This window comes from Zophobas morio, unplaced genomic scaffold (genome assembly GCF_036711695.1).
Source record: "Zophobas morio isolate AGI-343-1 ecotype UQ-CSIRO unplaced genomic scaffold, CSIRO_AGI_Zmor_V1 ptg000058l, whole genome shotgun sequence".
Lineage (NCBI taxonomy): Eukaryota > Metazoa > Arthropoda > Insecta > Coleoptera > Tenebrionidae > Zophobas > Zophobas morio.
In genome coordinates, this window is record NW_026972163.1 from 2,598,034 (window position 1) to 2,617,822 (window position 19,789).

A 19,789-nucleotide genomic window follows, 5' to 3' on the forward strand; every position below is an offset into this window, starting at 1 on the left:
TTAGTTCATACACATAAAACTAGTTATAAAAAATGTTTTAAAACAAAAAAATAATCACAAAAAATTACATTAACACTTTCGCTGCTGACCCGAAGTGGCATAGGTTTACCTGTGTGCGGTTGTAGTTTTTAGCAAATTAGGCACTTCTTTGCCTTGTTTAAAGTTCTTTTTTGTCTATTTTGTTCATTTTTTCTTTTTTTGACTGTTTGTGACGCAAAAACGCACATGTGCGTCCGCCGCACATGAGTGAAGTTTTCCATCCTATGTGCGGCAAGACGCACTTGTGCGTCTAGTGAAAATCTCGCTATAATTGAACAAAGACAAGTAAAAATCGTTAATTTTTTATTTTTTATTTACTTATTGAAGACAGAAATGAAACAAAAAAATATTTAACAAAATTATATATTGTATTTATCACATAAAACAAAGTTTCTTATAAAAAATAAACGTTTTCGTTTTAATTATTGGAACAAAATTAAAAAAAAAAAAAACTATTTTCTTGAACCACAAAAAAAGCAAAACAAAACAAAATCAATCCTTTTTGGAATGGTAAATTTTAAAACATCTTTCTAAACATAATCCTGGCTGCTCAGGGCAGTCGCTGCAATAATAAACTGTGTCTTTTCTGATTTTCTTTTGAGAACAAATTCGACATTTCTTTCGAAGTGTTTTTCCCTTTGGATTTGTAGCTTGAATTTTCTTTGGCATGTGTTCCATTGTTTTACGAGGCTGAGGTGGTTCGTCCTCACCTTCAGGTAAAAGATTTTCTATTATTGCACTTATAACCTCAAAATCCGAATCCAAATCACTAATTTCCGAATCAGAATTGTATAATATTTGTTCCATTTCATTATATGTTAGCCTATTAGGATCAAGAACTTCTATTCCAGCCCTTTTTGGCCTCAAATTTATCCCAGAAGGTCCTGCTTGTTGATCGTCCATCGCGGCCTCTGTCCATGACACGAAATAAAAATTTCGGCGAACCATCATAACCTCAAATTTTTTAAACCTTTTTCTAGGTGCTGGCAAAGTTTCAAACGTTTAGCGCGTTTGCTGACCGATTGGCGCCCTTTAGAAATTCTATTGTAGCGAAGCGCACATGTGCGGCCTCAGCACACGGCTTAAGGAGCATCAGGACGCACATGTGCGCTTTCAGCAGCGAAAGTGTTAATGATAAAATAATAAAAACTTCATGTTTTTAAACAAAAAATATTCATGACATGGCAAAAATATAAAAACTTAATACTTATATTATCATCACCTATATTGTCATTAATAATATGTCATCTTCTTCAGCACCATCAACTTCATCGTATATTCTCAAATAGGATTCTTTGGTTCCAATTTGTTGAAGTATTGCATCTGGTAAAACGTAGTTATTACAACACATTTTCTTGATTCGTAACGCAAAACGAATATGTAATAAATTATGCAAAAGAGGTAACTTCATGCGATTTCTAATTTTATTTTTTATTAAATTCATAGCACTAAATACTCTTTCAAACATCACCATTCGAATGAGGTAAACACAGCATTCTGAAAGCAAAACTGACTAAATCTTCAAATGGATTTTCATTACTAGCATCTCGGTAGTTATATACTTCTGTCCAAAAGGCTTCTGTACACTTCGTTTCGCTCCACATCGTCAGATGAAGATTTAGCCATTGATTTTCAATTTTGGTGATGATGAATGAATCGTTGATAAATTGAGTTGCTAATTCTGTAATCGGTAGTTTATTGGGTTTAAGACACTCTGTAACAGCTAAACGATTCATTTGTTCCAGAATTTTTATGTTTTCAGGTAACATATGTTTTAATTCCAAAGCCAGTTGTAGTAAAAATGAGATACATCGTTTTTTTAAGATTGATTTTTCATTAGCATCTATTTTATGAACAGTACATGCATTTTGAAATGCATACCCTAAATATGGATTAGGATCCAAATAATTTTCAATATTGCCCTCAAAAATATCTATGCGAGCAGTTGGAAGAACAATTTTTGAAACAACAAACTCATCCAGTTTCTTTAAATCAGTTAGTAATCTTGTAGGGTCTGCAGTTGTTGACTCAAATATTTTATTAGTTTTCTGTACTTCGTTTAAAATACAGTTTAAAAAAATTATGTAAACTCTATTTCTTGCATCGTTAAACATTGAATAGAGTAATTCTGCTGTATAACAATTATCTCTGGTTCTTGATATTTCAAAATGTAATTTTAAAGATTCCCACTGACGTACAATTCGTCTAACTGCAGGTTCTATTGAAATCCACCTAGTATCACATTTATTTAACACTTTTAAAGGCACTTCTCCCTCATTTAATAAACTGTATATCTGATGATATGCCATCTGACATCTCTAATAATAAATTCAATGTTACGTGGAAGAGTATTTTCTGTAGACTTGGATAGAGCTAACTGTAACGAGTGACATACGCATTTGACTAGAATAAGGTTAGGATTATCTTCTTTTAATCTCATGTAGACGCCACTGTTCACCCCTATCATGCTTGCAGCATTGTCTGTTCCAATACCTTGTAAACGATTCATTTCCAGGTTGCAATCATTTAACAACTTCTTTATTGCATTTGCAATACACTCTGAAGTTCCATTCTCAACATGGAGTAAATCTAGAAAAGTACTCAAAATTCTTTTTTGAGAAACGCTAAAAAATCGTATAACAACACCCAACATTTTATGTACCGAGATATCAGTAGATTCATCGATGAGTATACTGTAACAATTTTCCCCAATATCTTCTAATAGTTTGTTTCTAAAATGGGGCCCAATCACATTTTTTATTATCTCTGTACATTTTGTTCTGTGAAGTGCTGTGGTATATTCCTTACATTTGTGCAAATCACTAAGATGATCAACAGCTGCAATTGAAGCATGCACTGCCACATACAAACATAGTTCACCCTCTTTTCTTTGTTTTTGGGTAATTGCTTCCCTTGTAGGGAACTCAATTTTTTTCTGGCGCTGACATGAAAATGGTGTTTCAGAAGCTTGATGTTTCTTTGTTGATTGATGTTTGATCAAATCTGAGTATTTTGCACTTAAAGCACACTTACAAAATTTACAATATGCCTTATTTGGATTGTTGGCAATAGGTTGCACCCATCTCTTTAATGCTGGATGTTTTAGCCAGTCCAGTCTGAAATGTTGAATATACTTTGACGACACTAGAAAAGTGGATATTAAATTAGTTTCTAATAAAGTCTCCAATTTTTAAAAACACACTTTTTACTTTTTTAAATGTTTAATTGACGACTAATCGAATCGCCTGTTTAGTTTAATCGACAAGTCATGCTCATTTTAATCAGGGATGAGAAAAAAGAAGTTTGATGACAGTAACTGCCCATTCACAATGGACATAAGACATAAGAACAAGCGCATAACATAATTTACGTTTTTGGTTTGTGTCAGGCTTATGCTTATCTACGTTCACAGTGGACAGAGTGAACTCTGTAAGAATTGTTAAACTGCGCAAACGCAGAACCGAATAACTCCCGGCTAAACATAGAAACGGCTAACCTCAAACTGAGTCAATCAAAATATCTAACCTACAATTTCATACGATATTCGAACTTGAGAACTTGCAGTACAGAACAGACTCGCAGTGTGAAGCTTTCATTATAATATATATAATATAATCAAAGGTGTGAAGTGCCAAGTGCCAACTGTCAAAGGGAATTCAATAGCAGCATTCAAAAGTCCCTAGATTTTAACATAATTTTGACATAATTCGTGCACAAAGTTGAATTTATTTCAACTTTGTGTACGCACACAAGGATTACATAAAACGTTCATAAGCATAAGAATTACGTTCGTCCACTGTGAACAGGGGTACACGTTTTCCATCGTTTCAACTTTATGTATTTATGTAAGCTTTATGTACTTGTTATGCCTTATGTCCATTGTGAATGGGCAGTAACAGACACAAAACACTTATTAGAGCCGGCGTCAGAGCGAAAGGTGACAGGGGCGGGGCTTAAGTTGCGCGACTTGTAGTCGGACCAGCAGTGGCGTAACATCGATGTATTGAGAAGGGGGGTATGACTGCGTTATATTTCTATTAAAAACAATAAAAAAAGGCAACATGTACAAAATATTACAGTACAACCTCGATTATCCGGGCCGACCGGGACCAGATGTTTGCCGGATAATTGAAACGAACGGTTAATCAAAATTATTTATTTATTTAGGGAAATACATATGTACGGTTAAATTAAACATGTTTTACAAAAAAAGCTGTCAATTTGGTTTGTTTTTTAGTTTTTAATTGTTTCTGTCTAATGAACGACTTATTTTTTGTAAGTTTAAAATGGTAAAGTCATCAATATATTGCTTTTCAAAATAATCAAAGTATTACAAGCTTCCAGTGCTTGTCGATTTGTAATCTTATTGGAAGTGTGTTCTTCAAAGATATCATCTTTTTCATCTGACTCTTCTTTGTTTTTTTCGTGATCTTCACCTGACTCTTCTTTGTTTTTTTCAGATTGTGCAATTATTTCTTCTTCAGTAAAAGTTTCAGTCCCGTGTTCTTGAAAATCGCACTGAATCCAATTGTCAATTACTTCAGCATCGACACCATCCAATGTTGAAATTTCGGAGGCAATGTTTGCTATGGCATTTGTAGTAACTTCACTCTCTACTATCGTTTCGTTCATATCTGGTACATCTTCTAATGTTAAAATTTTTAAAAATGCTCGCTTTATTGTGACATCTTTTACACAACTCCAAGCCTCAGCAATGCCATAAATCGCGTCCTTAATATTTAGATTTTTCCAAAACGTCATTGGGTCAGCGTCTTCTTGTAATAAGTCCATCATTATCTTTTTTCTGTAATATCTTTTCATATTCTCGATCACTCCTTGATCCATTGGTTGGCCAATAGATGTAACATTTGGAGGAAAGAACGCTGCAGTAATATTTCCATCTTCCGATTTCAATACTGTCTCGTCCATATGTACAGTCGCGTTGTCAAGAAGTAACAGAGCTTTTGGTGGCAATTTATTAACTTCAAGAAATTTTCTGACTTGAGGGATAAATTTTTTAAAAAACCATTCTCTGAAAATATCTCGTGTCATCCAACACGATTTTTGATTATAGTAATCCACGGGTAGATTATTTCTGTTAATGTTCTTAAAGGCACGTGGATTTTTTGACTTTCCAATCACAGTCAGTCGTAGTTTATGTCGTCCAGTAGCATTGGCACAACAAAGTATGGTAACTCTGTCTTTATTGGTTTTAAAACCTGAAGCACATTTTTTAGATTCGTGAGCTAAAGTTTTAGTGGGCATTGTTTTCCAAAATAAACCTGTTTCGTCGGCATTATATACTTGATCCAATTTTAAATCACGTTCCAGGATAATATTTTCAAGCTCATAACAAAACTCAGTTAGAGCTACCTCGTCTGCACTCAGTTTCTCGCCTTCTATGGATAGCTCTCTTATTCCATGTCGTTTTTTAAATCGATATAGCCATCCATTTGAAGCCTTAAAATTTTCTCCAGGATTCAGTTTTTCGTGAAATAGTTGAGCTTGACGTAAGCACATTGGTCTCGAAATTGGCGTACCTTCGGCTCGTTTTTGTAGAAACCATTTAATCATTGCTTGTTCCAGTTCTTCAAACGTGGAAGCCTTCATTGTTTTTCGTTGGGAAACCACTTGCGTACTATCGGCTTGTAATAAAAAAGCCTGTGGATTTGTTTTGTTCTTGACAATATCGCGAACTGTTTGACGCCCTATTCCAAATCGTCTAGCTAGAGCTGCCACATTTTCTCCTAGATAAAACGTTTGTTTCAAAATTTAGATTTAATTATATATTCGACGAATATCTACCTGACTCATTTTGTTTGATAATCTCAATTTTTTGTTCAATGGTTAGAACTGTACGCTTTCGTTTAGCAGAACCACTTGCACCTGGCTGATCCATAATTACTATATAAGTGTTCGATATTGAGTGAATATATTACGCTTTTACACCACAAAGTTTAAAACAGACTAAATAAATGTTAAATTAGTCAGCTCATTAATAAAAAACGCTGTGGTAGCTATTATGATTTCAGTTTCATGCTTGTACCACAACGCTGTTATAGGTGGGTAACATAATATTTTGTTTTACAAATCACATTTTAGCTGAGTTGTCGGCATGCTTGCATTTCGTGTTCGGCACGGATAATCGAGGTTATCTACTGGCACGGATAATCGAGGTTATCTACTGGCACGGATATTCCACCGCTCGGTTAATGCGCACCCGGATAATCGGGGTTCTACTGTATATTTTATTAATGCCAACAATACTATTTCAAACTCAAAATATTTTTAATGTCCCTCGGATTATATCGTGCGTGTTTTTAAATTTTAATCGCCGCCGTGACTGTTTCCACGATATTTGTAAGACCGAACCAAAACTGTGTTCTGCGCACTCCCACCTGCTGTCACCTTTCGCGTTGGAAGCTACTCGAACTCAGCAACATTTCATTTGACATTTGACAATTCACAATTCACTAGGTGTTTGTGGTATCGCCATTGCCTTCAGCATGACCTTCGACTTCGCCGTGTCGAAAGTACCAGCTGGCGCAACCAACGACGCAACTATAATAATTTTAATTGTTAGGCGAATAAAAACTAAAAATAATAAAGTCGTGTCAAAGTCACTAAAAGTCTCCAAATGGATACCAGAAATCGCTAAATTTGAGACATGTCTCAAATTCATTTTCAAAGTCGCCGGTCGCCTCTGAAAATCACTAAATCTAGCTACAAAATCGCTTGGTTGGCAACACTGAGCTCGATTGTCTCAGATACAGATAAAGCAACGATATTTCGTACAACCACTCTGTTGTCCCAACAAAACATTAACCAGGTGCAAGTCGACACAGATCACCCAATTATGTCAAGAACGGAAATCTCATATTCTTCTTTCATATATGTGGAGTTAGTAATTGGAATAGAAGCATGTTTATAGCCATTATGTAAAAGGACTGCCTTGAGACTTATTTTACTATTGTCAATAAAGAAACCCCAACCACTTGCCATGTAGGTCTTTAAGCCAATGAATACAACAAGCTGCTCACATCACTACAATATACAAAACTTTCGTTAGAAGAAAAAAATTGTAAAGAGTTTTTTCTCTCGTGCGATATGAAGTATAATAATTAACCCTTTCAGCCCTGAGTTTATTTACTTTCTATTAAAATTAAACGCTATGCATATTTGGGACTATCTTCATATCCTTACCACAAATTATTTTTTTTAGAATTTTCCAGGCGCCCATAAGCCCTCTAGGAAGCTGTGGCATTTGCCACCACTAGGTTCTAAAAGATGAAAAAGTACTACAACTATTGCATATTGATTATGATTTATTTTACATGAAAATTCTTAAAACAATTATTATTTTTATTGAAACACAAGAAAACTTTGCATTTTTCGCACTGCGTGCGAGATCTGCCCTTACACGTTTCAAGTTTACATCTTTGCTCGTGGCCCTCAACATAAATTGGCCAATGAGCAAGATTATCGAAACGTACATCTTCAACCGGTGTACATTGTTTTTGCCTTTTGGGACTTTCAGCTGAGGATGCGAGTGGAGATGCAGAACGTGATCGGGGTCTACCTACTTTTGGAGTTCTCACTAATGCCTTTGAAAAAGCCAAAGCTTCAGCAACATCGAACGTAAATTGCAATAAATCTTTTTGTTTTGTTGAACCAGATTCTTTACTTGCATCTCTTCGGTATTCCAGCCATGAATTGCAAACGGCGATGTTGAAGTAGTGGAAGATTATGCGGAGGGTCCACTTTTTGGAACGAATGAAGGTGCGATACAGAGCCACCAAAAAATCGCTTTTATCTACTCCCCCCATGCTTTTATTATACAGTCTAATAATTGTTGGTCTTTCAATAAAAAGTGGCGTTCTTTGTTTTTTATCTGGCGTGGAAGTGCTGTTATCATCATCGTTTTCTGGGATAAAACTTGTATTGGGTGCTACAAATTTTTTTTTCCTCCAAGCGATTGTAGTTTTCTTCTTTTGGCGCTTGGAAGTACTGGCAACCGGCTCTTCATCTGATGTCTCTTCATTATTGTCAGAGTTGGCATGTTCATTGAACAGTTATCTTGATCATCATTGTTGTCTTGATTATCGTCGGATTGATCATAGCCTTCTTCAGTTTCCTCTTCGTCGTCTTCAATTTCTGAGTTATCATCTTGCAGAGCCGATATTGCTTGGTTTGCGCTTTGTAATGAAATTTGCATTCTCTTCTGCCCATAAAAGCGAATCGATGGTATTTCATTTTCTATGTAGAAAAAGAAATAATAAAAACGCGTATTCTACAATTGTATAACTTTTACTGCAATGTACACCTATTGGTGGCAATTGCGTACACATTTTTTTACAAGAATCTGTAAATTATAGAAATAAAATAAAACAGAAAAAAACGAGCTAGACACATTCCCCATTATTTATACAAAGCAGTAATATTAATTGTTAAAACTTTTATTGTGCTATTTTATTACAATAAATAAATAAAATAACACTTACCAGGCAACATATTTTTCTTAATTGACGCCATATTTTAACCACGACCTTCTCTATTAACTACGGCCTGCTCAATCGTCTAGTTTTCGTGTTCTCCGCGTAGAGCCACTTACCCGTTAAACGCCAAAAAAGACACCTGCCTACTACTAGATAATTTTCAAAAATTGTGACAGGAGTATTTGTCATTCCTCAACGTGTCTCTTGTGTCTAATCTGTTTTAGTTTATTTGTGGCTTAAATAGATCCGAGATTTACAATCGCCGTTTCGTTTTGTTTTTGTTTACGTTTGTTTTAGTGCTTTGTGTTGTGTTTCGCATTTTAAAATGCCTTATTCGTTTTGTTGTGTTCCGTCGTGTTTCTCCACAGATCCTTCAAGATCCTTTCATGAGTTTCCCTCTAATTTTAAGCTAAGACAAGTATGGTTGGGAAAAATATATCCTAATACCGGTAAATCTTCAATAAATATTTTTATTAAGTACCTATTTTTGTTTGCATAAAGTTTGACATATTTTATTAAAAAAGACACTTCTGAATACGAAAAATTGTAGATGAGTGCCCAAGATTATCGGACAAAACGGTTGTTTGCAGTTTACATTTCCTGAAATCATGTTTTAAAGCATCTGAATCAGGAAGAAAATTGCTGAAACGTGATGCTATTCCCACGTTATTTATGGTAGTTTCCGTGTACAAATTTTGCCAAACCTACAAACAGTTTGTGCGAAATCGAGAAGTGCCTTTTGTAAAGTTTTACCAAATTTAGTAGTTTCGCTTCTATAAACTGATTCTGTATGTAACAGCTATTTTCACCCTGCTTCGATTGTGGATGAACTAAAGAAGCTGTCCAGACCTCTCATGAAAATAGCTTGTTTCAATGTCTGCTTCGCTAAAATAGAATTCGCACAGTGAAAGATAATATGCATTAACTGATGATCTGTATTTTAATAATTATCATCAACTACAATAACTGTAGACCAATGTAGAACATACGCTTTGGTTAGCAGAAGTTTCAAAAATCATTCTCTTTAGTGCGGCCAACCATTTTCTTTTTAAATAATTTTCCGAATTAGGAAAAGTAAATGTTAACGTCTTGATTCTATTCACCACATTCTGTCTCTCTAGAAGTAAGGGTACGTGTCCATTGGAGCGCAACTCTCACGAGAGTTCTGATTTTGATTTTATACCATCTTTAATCATAAGTTGTCATTTCAAATTTCAGAGGTCTATTATTACAATGAATTGAATTATTACGAAAAAAATACACGTAAAACATACTTATCGGAGATCATTTTCGAATTTCGAAATGCGTTCGTATTGTGGGAGTCGCTCACAAACTCGGAAAAACTAGGTAAAAACGATACCCTTACCCACGTTGAGGGCAGGCCCAACCATGGCTTTACGGGCTGATTTTGGAATTATTTCTCGCAAACGCCCTCTGAAGTACACATGTAGCTTAATGGTTTCATCTATTATAAATTTAAATCAAAATTTCCAGTGTTTCCTAATTCTTGTTAACCTATAAACTGACAGTTGATGGTCTAAAATTAATTGACGGTTAACGGGTAAGTGGCGCCAAAGTGGCGACATTTTGCGTTTTCTCAGAATCAAAAAAACAATGAAATTCAGGTCGATTGAGCAGGCCGTAGTTAATAGAGAAGGTCGTGTTTTAACAATGCTCATAAACATGAGAAAACACCTTTTTTATCGGCAATATCTTTACTGTAGGAATCTACACAAATGGTAAATGTCATTTACATAAGGACCCCGCAACATTGGTTAACGCGCGAATTTTAAAAAAATCGTTAATATTAGAGGTGGCAATTGCTACCCACAGGGCCGAAAGGGTTAAGGAGATGCAGTTTTAGGCCAGGCGCCTCCCACCACTTTCCGTCAGCAACGTCCGCTGTTAAACTACTGATATGTATGTTAAATCAGAGAACACAGAGAAGTGACATAGTTTAAATCAGGAGACGGTTGAGGACTCCTCGATTTATGTTGGCAGCAGTGTTTGGTTTCTTACTAGGAGTAAAATTAACTAGAAGAAACGTCATAAGATTTGTAACGACGCTTTTTACTTTCTACAAATTGACATTTCCAAAGAATGTTATGTTATTATTACACGTGTATATCACAAAAATTGTCTTGTTATAATCAAGTATGATGTTAAAATTTGTTAAAAATCGAAAGAACTTGGTTAAACGTGTAGAATTGGTGAAGGATTGGCGAATGAAACATGTGTTATTTTCAGAACAATTTATTAGAATCAACAGAGAGTGAATAGGTAAGGCACTGCTTTTACAAATTATCTAAAATTAAGCGTTTTCTTGTTCTTTCTAGGAAGCGACTTTTGCTCCCGGTTGTGGTATTTTAGCGTGTAAAATATCCGCAGTGTCACGAATAGCGTCGTTAAATACTCGTGAGGAAAATGTGGACATGGATGATCGAGAGTGGCCTGCAGCAAGTCACATTTGACAAAATACCCTACACGAGGTTTTGTTATATGTGCCGGGAAAGAAGTTGTGTAAATATTTTCCAGTTGGGATATGTAATGTATAAACTGTTGGTCAGGCATATTCAATTGACCAAAAGGTAAGCCTTCAGTGTCATAATTTTTAAAATAGCAAAACAATGTATCAGGAGCAAGTTCTCCACAGGCATTTGCAAATTGAAGACAAACCTCGCAACTATGTTTTCTTAAACATTTTTGTATTAAATATCCACAGATATATCGAAGGATATTTTGTTCACTGAGCTGCCAGTTTCTGTAATGAGTGCTATCTATTACCAATGGTTGTTGCTGCGGTGTAAATAAATTAACAATATCTGCTAAAGTAGGAGAACCTTTTACAACTTCAGGCACAGTGCTTAACACCATTGCCAAGTCAGCAGCACAATTACTAGCTGGATTATGCTGAAAGTATTTCATGCAGAACAGTTTGTTAAAGGCACGTTTAACTTGGACTGGCGTGGGGTTTTCTTATGGTGCCAAAAAAATTTTCTGTGATATCTTGATTAAATCGCCTGGCAATTAAAACCTTTCTGAAATTTTGTTGTGTGGCAATTATACTGCTGATTGTAACTTGCCAGCATCGCAGAGATTTAATTGTACGCGTTATATCTTTGTTGGTACTATTTATAACTTTCAATGTTTGAAAAAATGTAACCATTTGTTGTAAATGTTGAATTTGATATGAACTGCCATCAAATTGTTTTTTGAAAGATTCTCCTTCTATGTTTGTTTTTTGGCTAGAATTTAAAATATCAAATAGGTTATTAATATTTCTTATAAACTTAATCGTACTGACAGCTGCTTGTGGCAGTAAATTGATTGCTAGGTCGGTCTCTATTCCCGCAGCTACGGTGTGGCTGAATAATTGGGCTGCGAATTTCACCTTCATCTTGTCAAAAGGACCTGGCTTTATATGGGTTCGTGTTAATTTGGGTGCATAACGAAGAGCACGTGCATTGTCTTTCTCGAAAAAGAATTTTACATATTCAATCTATCAATTCACCATCAACAGTTACGAATTTATATTTCAGAAAGTTGTTCCGTAATGCCTTTAGCAGATGGCATGGATCAAAAAAATAATAAATTTTGGTATCATCGTCATTAACAAAAAAAATGGATTGTCAGGGCTGATATTAATTGAAGCTGCAAAGTTTAAAAAATTTGACCCCACGTCAGAAATGAAACCCCTAATTTTTAATCCTATAGCCCGTAATTTTTTGTTTGGGTTTCTGGGAGACGTGCAGTTGGAACTTGTGTGGAATGAGAGGAAATTGGAGGAACATCCTGCTGAAACGCAGCTAAACGTTCTGAAAGAGATTTGGAGCATTTATTATACTAAATTTATTAAATAGGAGTATTATTTATGTTTGACTCAATCATAACAATGTCATTTATCCCACTTGCAACTGTCCATAGTCTACCATTTTCTTGGTAAAATAATTTGGACTGCAACACAATTCATTCAACTGTGACAACGGCAGTGCGTACTACAAATTATTAACGATTTTAAAATAGAGGTGAAAAAGTTGCAAAATTTCTGGTGTTGAGTCAAACATAAAAGTGTGTATGTCACGCGTAAATAATGCTTTTTATTGAACTTATCTTTTTATTAGCCTCGTGAGCAAGTTCGCTCGGCCATAAAAGAGGGTGTCCAATAAAGCTATGCATTATTTACTTGTAACAGAAATAGCTATTATTAACATTCTTGTTATACATACATACTATTTGATTTGTAAGAAGGCACTGGACTCCACTCACCGACTCTTAGCAACCAATAATGGAAATTTTGGGTTTACTGCGTAACCCGTGAAATGTGAAGATAAAAACAATAATTGTGGTTTGTACAGACTAACGTTTTTTTTTTCATTTTCGCCTTCTGATGGGCTCAAAAATGTGGAGTGGCAAGTGCCATCTTAGAAATCAAAGTGTAGTATTGTAGTTTTACCTGTTAGTTGCTTAGTTGGTACTGCATCAAAGTGGAGACGGTTTTTTTGGGGATTTGCAAACATTTTATCCTCAAAATGTGTTGCACATATTCTGTAAGCTTCTCTATTGATATGTGGGTTACTGAGCAAATCTCTGCGCCCCACAGCAAGAGCCCAGCTTTGAAATCTGTAAAGAAATATTTGTTATTGTATGTCGGTTGCTATAAAACTGTTGTTATTTTGAAGGTGTTTCTATTTTATAGTTTTATGTTCTATCGCTTACCTACTGCTTTCACAAGGAAAGCGAAAAAAGCTATGGTTGCAGTTCTTCGTACTGTTGCGACACAGTCGAGCAGCACAATAACGGGGCTTACTTTTTCCACTTTGCGTATCACTCATTGTTTTTTAATTGTTTATTATAAAGTTAATAATTGTAACTATAAAACTGAATCACTAACACTACACACTAAATACTGTAACCTAAAACAAGCAACCAATAATTGCTATACTAATTGTAATACTGAAAATCAACAAAATTAATGATGCACTGAGACAACCGCAAGGGATGAACGCTGGTTAAAAAGTGAATATTGTTACGTTCTGTTATACGATGGAAGAAGTAAAACGCATTTAAGTGGTTCAAGAGCTTTATTTTCCATATTTCATGAATACAGTTTTATTTTTATATTTATTTAAGACATGTGAAGTGTTTGTTTGTTAGGCACATCTCAGTTGGTTCCTTCAACTTATTTAGCGTCGACACGACGCTGTAAAGACGTAGAAGGGCAACAGTGAAAAAGATTTAGATATTTCTGTTTACAATCATTTGTCTCGTCTTGAGAGCGGTGAAGTACCTACTCGACGTTCGTGTTGCTTAGTTCATTACTCCGTCGGTCCCAAATTGAGTGTCCGATATGGAAATAAAATTTTTTAAGTGGTTGTAGGTTTTTAACCCAAAGAATAATATTTTTATTATCAGCATTTTTAAGTGAATAGAACGCTCTCATAATAGATTTACTGGAATATTACAACCTGTAACGGTCCCAATAAATGCCCCGGGCGCCCACCAGAACAGCGCTCCGATCGCCACCCCCGTACAGACTCAAGTCTTATCATATCCCCCCTAAGCTTTACCGGCGCACAGGAATGCTCAGTGCAAACCCACCCCAATAAAGGGAGCTGCATCAAAGTTTTTCCCCAGAGTTGGATTCCCACTCTCAGCTAAAAAACATTAAGCCCTTGCAGCGAGTTGGATACCCACTCCTAGGTCTTATGTTTTTTTCTGCGATTAATACTCAAAGTCTTAGCCCATTTACTTCCCGCCGGGTTGATCCACGGACTCACTTCTTCTAAAGAGAGGGGTAATTGGCTGGACTGTTACGAGTACGGAATCTACGTGTACGAGTACGGAGTTTAAGTGTGCATTTACGACATTACCGTAGTATAGTTTCGCGACGGACTCATACCTGTGCGTGACGGACTGTTAACTGTGCGCGACGGACTTTTACCTGTGCGTGACGGACTCATACCCGTGCGCGACGGACTGTTACCTGTGCGCGACAGACTGTTACCTGTGTGCTGACGGACTCATACCCGTGCGCGACGGACTGTTACCTGTGCGCGACAGACTTTTACCTGTGTGCTGATGGACTCATACCCATGCGCGACGGACTGTTACCTGTGCGCGGCAGACTTTGCCCTGTGTGCTGACGAACTCATCCCCGTGCGCGACGGACTCTACCTGGGCGGTTAAATTAAGTGTCTCTGTTTGGACTATATTGTACTAGTAGGCTTATTATACCACCATCTGTATATATTTAAGTAATAATAAACATTTGTTACAACCGTTACAAGTGTCGCCCAACGTTCAGCTCGAAACTACGACCGCGAACCGCGAAGTGAACCCGGCATATGGTATTAAAAAAGCCACTAGTGACTAGCTCCATACAGACAAGAAGTATGGCCATTACAGCAGACCAGCTACAACAGCTGATTGAGAAACTGAAGCCAGCAGAGACAATTAAACATTTTACTCACTGTCCGGCACGTTTCGATGGCACACGCACTAAGGAGGCGGTAGAGGATTTTTTGGCAACCGCCAATTTCTACAAAGTTACTGAAAAGATAACGGACGAAAATGCACTCCTTGGAATTCCATTACTCCTCCAAGGTACGGCGTATACCTGGTGGACAGGAGTAAAAGCCGGCATAAATACGTGGGATGATGCGGTAGGGGCGCTGCGTCAAGAATTCGCGCCCACCCCGCCGGCGTATCAAATTTATTTGGATGTCTTCGCTACAAAGCAGGACCAGAGGACTTCCACGGGACTGTTTGTTGGCCAGAAACGAGCCCTGCTCGCACAAGTGGAGCCCTCCGACACCGAGAGCCGCCAACTCGACATGGTGTATGGACTCCTAAAATGGGACATACGGAGCAGGGTTCCTCGGAAAATGCTGCACAACTTCGCACAGCTCCTCGCCGCAGCTAACGAAATCGAGATGCAGGCGCAAAGCCGGAACATTGAACGAGGTGCCGTCCCAACTACAGCGCCGGCACCACCTCACAACGATAAGCGTGCTCGTTGTGAATTCTGCAGACACGTCGGCCACGAAACTTCCGCCTGCAGGAAAAGACAGAGGCATCTTTCTGCAAAGGCACCATCCCAGAGTAACCCGGTAACATGTTATGGGTGTGGCAAACCGGGCGTTTTTCGTAGAAATTGCCCGGAATGCAACAAAGAAAACACCAACGCTTCCACACTCAACGTCCTGTTCTGCGCTCTGGACGCCCGCAAATTCGAACGACCCGCCGTACACATAAACATTGACGGGATGTCGGGAACGGCATTCCTGGACAGCGGAGCAAGGACCAGCCTTGCCAGCTCTCAATTGTACGGTCTCCTTAAGAAAAAGGGCCACAACTTCGAAGACGCTACGGTCCGATTGACGCAAGCGGACGGGAATACCAAAATTAGCCGCATAAAAACCTGCACGTTGCCGATCACGCTCAAAGGACGCACGACAGCGACTCAGTTTATTGCTATCCCGTAAGCAGTGAATTCAAAAACCCTCCTTGGGGCCGATTTCTTACAGAAATCAAGGATGGTCATCGATTATGGAAGCCAAAGGTGGCATTATGCAGGAAATCGTTACGAGTGTTACGGGTTTATCTCGAAGGAGGAATCACCAGGTCCTGTCGAGATCGCTTTCCATGAGTTGAGAGCACCCCCACCCAACGCCAACATATTAAAGGAGAAGTTCATAGGGAACCGCCCTCAAGAAGTCGCCAGTCCCATGGATACGTCCGAAACCGTGGAAATCAGCGACATCATCTCCGACTTGACCGGGGGATATGGGCCGATTTTAACACCGCTACCAGCCACGCCTCTCACCGCCAGACCACAGACACCGCCGCATTATCATTTCGGTGTCGAGACTTCGCGATCGGCTTATATGATGAGCGACGCCGCCTTCGCCGTCGAGAGAGAATGGAGTAACGCTTTAACCCCAAATGACCTCCAACTCTTTGTCGACATACGAATGGCCACCCTTGACGTGCACGACGTTATCTTACGGACTGAAGACGAAGCCGTGACATTGGACACCCAACAAAAGGATGAACTAAACGCCCTTCTCGTGAAAAATAAAGATTTGTTCGAACCGCACGGGCCACCCACAGAGCAAACTCAACACCACATAGACACGAACAACCACGTCCCCATCGCGCTACCTCCTTATCGCCTGGGTTCAGCTCGTCTCCAGCTCCTGAGAGACGAAGTGGACGCACTTCTAGAACAGGACATCATCGAGGAATGTGAAAGTGCATGAGCGTCACCGGTGGTGTTAGTTCCGAAGCCTGATGGAAAGGTGCGATTGTGCGTAGATTATCGCCGCCTAAACACGATAACAAAACCAGATGTCTACCCGCTGCCGAGACTGGACGAACTCCTGCACTCCACCGGAAATGCCCACTACATCTCGACGATGGATCTAAGGTCTGGATATTATCAGATCACGATGTTCCCGGGTGATTGTGATAAAACGGCTTTCATCACCCCGTTCGGGGTATACCGATTCAAGAGGATGCCGTTCGGTCTGCGGAACGCTCCAGCGACGTTTCAACGCTTAATGGATCGTTTTAAGGTCCGATTAAGTGGGTTGAAATTGGTAGTGTACCTGGACGATTTAATTCTACTGTCCGAAACTTACGAAGCACACTTCAACGAACTGCAGGCTTGCTTCAACCAACTGCGAATTTTTAAGTTAAGGATGAACCGACCAAAGTGCTCCTTCGGGTGTCAGCGTGTCAGATACCTGGGGCACGTTATCTCTCCCGAAGGGATTGAAACAAATCCCGAGAAAGTCGCCGCTATCAGTCGCATGGAACCACCGATTAACGTGAAACAACTTTTGACCTTTTTGCAAACGTGTAATTGGTACCGACGGTTCATCCCAAATTTTGCTGGAAAAGCGCGGCCGCTGACGTGTTTAACAAAGAAAGACGCCGCCTGGGAATGGGGACCGGCGCAAAGCGCCGCCTTCGAGGGCTTGAAGAAGGCACTCACAACGGCGCCGGTACTCCGACAAGCTTCACCCTCCGAGTGCTACACCTTGCGTACCGACGCCAGCTCATACGCACTGGGGGCTGCTTTAATGCAGGGGGAGGGAATAAACGAGCAGCTTATAGAATACGCAAGCCGCCTCCTCACGGCCCCTGAAAGGAATTACTCAACCACCGAGAGAGAAGCCCTGGCCCTTGTCTGGGCAGTAAATAAGTTTCGCGGATACCTGGAAGAAGCGCCCGCCATAGTTGTTACCGATCATCAGCTGTTGCGTTGGCTAATGAGCCTAAAGTCTCCGAGTGGACGACTGGCTCGATGGTCCCTCCAATTCCAGCCGTACAACTTAACGATCGAATACTCACCAGGGAAAGCCAACGTAGTCGCCGACACCCTGTCACGGCCACCAGGAGTTCAGTCGACCGAAGAGTGCCACATCGGGCTGATTTCGATCGAAATGCCGCGAGAAAAACCCGAAATTCTCCGACAGAAACAACTCGAAGACCCAGAGGTAAAGAAAATTGTTGATGCCTACGAACACGAGGACGTCCACGTAAGAAACCTGCCGCTCTAACATCAGAACCTACGTCGAGGCGCCGAAGAGGTTCTGATGGGGGAGAATTGTAACGGTCCCAATAAATGCCCCGGGCGCCCACCAGAATAGCGCTCCGATCGCCACCCCCGTACAGACTCAAGCCTTATCATATCCCCCCTAAGCTTTACCGGCGCACAGGAATGCTCAGTACAAACCCACCCCAATAAAGGGAGGTGCATCAAAGTTTTTTCCCAGAGTTGGATTCCCACTCTCAGCTAAAAAACATTAAGCCCTTGCAGCGAGTTGGATACCCACTCCTAGGTCTTATGTTTTTTTCTGCGATTAATACTCAAAGTCTTAGCCCATTTACTTCCCGCCGGGTTGATCCGCGGACTCACTTCTCCTAAAGAGAGGGGTAATTGGCTGGACTGTTACGAGTACGGAATCTACGTGTACGAGTACGGAGTTTAAGTGTGCATTTACGACATTACCGTAGTATAGTTTCGCGACGGACTCATACCTGTGCGTGACGGACTGTTAACTGTGCGCGACGGACTTTTACCTGTGCGTGACGGACTCATACCCGTGCGCGACGGACTGTTACCTGTGCGCGACAGACTGTTACCTGTGTGCTGACGGACTCATACCCGTGCGCGACGGACTGTTACCTGTGCGCGACAGACTTTTACCTGTGTGCTGACGGACTCATACCCGTGCGCGACGGACTGTTACCTGTGCGCGGCAGACTTTGACCTGTGTGCTGACGGTCTCATCCCCGTGCGCGACGGACTCTACCTGGGCGGTTAAATTAAGTGTCTCTGTTTGGACTATATTGTACTAGTAGGCTTATTATACCACCATCTGTATATATTTAAGTAATAATAAACATTTGTTACAACCGTTACAAACCTGCTTATTGTTTCCTTCATTTTAATTCAGTTCACACGAACTACAATTGCGGTGAAACAATATTATTATTTGTCATCGACTATTTAAATTTGGCGCTTGCCTTTGGCGGTTGAGGACTCCAATGTCAATAAGGGTGGTTTTGCAAAATCAGCCTCTATGTCGCTTCTTTATGTTCTCTGGTTAAATCTTGCATTTCGCCGCGCGACACTGGTGTGGCAATGATAATGAGGAGTGGGAGTTATAACCGCGTCCTTGAACTATTTTTGCATCTCTAATAATAATCCATACACCAGAAGAAATACATTTTTTTTCTTTTAAGATTCATTTGCAATGAGAGAATTAGTAATTCGAATTAGTATCAAGTACATAGAATTTAGCTCAAAACCTTGTAAGGGGAAATATCATACGAGCATTCACAATGAAATAAATTATTATTAATTGCTCTTAGCAATTAACGCAGAAACTTGCAACAAACTTTTGCGTTAATGTCTGTATTCCTTTTACTTTTGCGCCTGCGTACGAATGCTAACTACAAAGTTCTAACCTACAATAAAATTGAAAAAAGCTCGGAAATAAGTCAATTAATTGTCAATAATGGTTTCAAGACGCAAAATATTACGGCTTGCTGTGGCAGTGTTGTCAGGTTATTTACTTACTATACGCAAAAAACAAGGAAGATAGTGGGTAAGACCTATAAACCAAAGTAGAAACCAGCAGGGAAGGGAAACTAGCACAGTTTAGTGCAAAGTGCGTTTAAGTGGTATATAATGCTATATAATGACAATTTTTTTATTTCCAAAGTCCATACTTTCTTGGCTT

General features: G+C 39.1%; 1 long non-coding RNA gene across 1 annotated transcript; it reads right to left on the minus strand.

Moving 5' to 3' along the window:
- Positions 1 to 8,585: 8,585 nt before the first annotated feature.
- LOC135143148 (uncharacterized) lies at positions 8,586 to 10,190 on the minus strand. Its single transcript, XR_010282696.1, has 3 exons — positions 9,809 to 10,190; positions 9,524 to 9,756; positions 8,586 to 9,419 (listed from the first exon to the last, which is right to left on the minus strand). It is a non-coding gene; the product is annotated as an uncharacterized LOC135143148 (long non-coding RNA).
- Between the last annotated feature and the right edge of the window lie 9,599 nt (positions 10,191 to 19,789).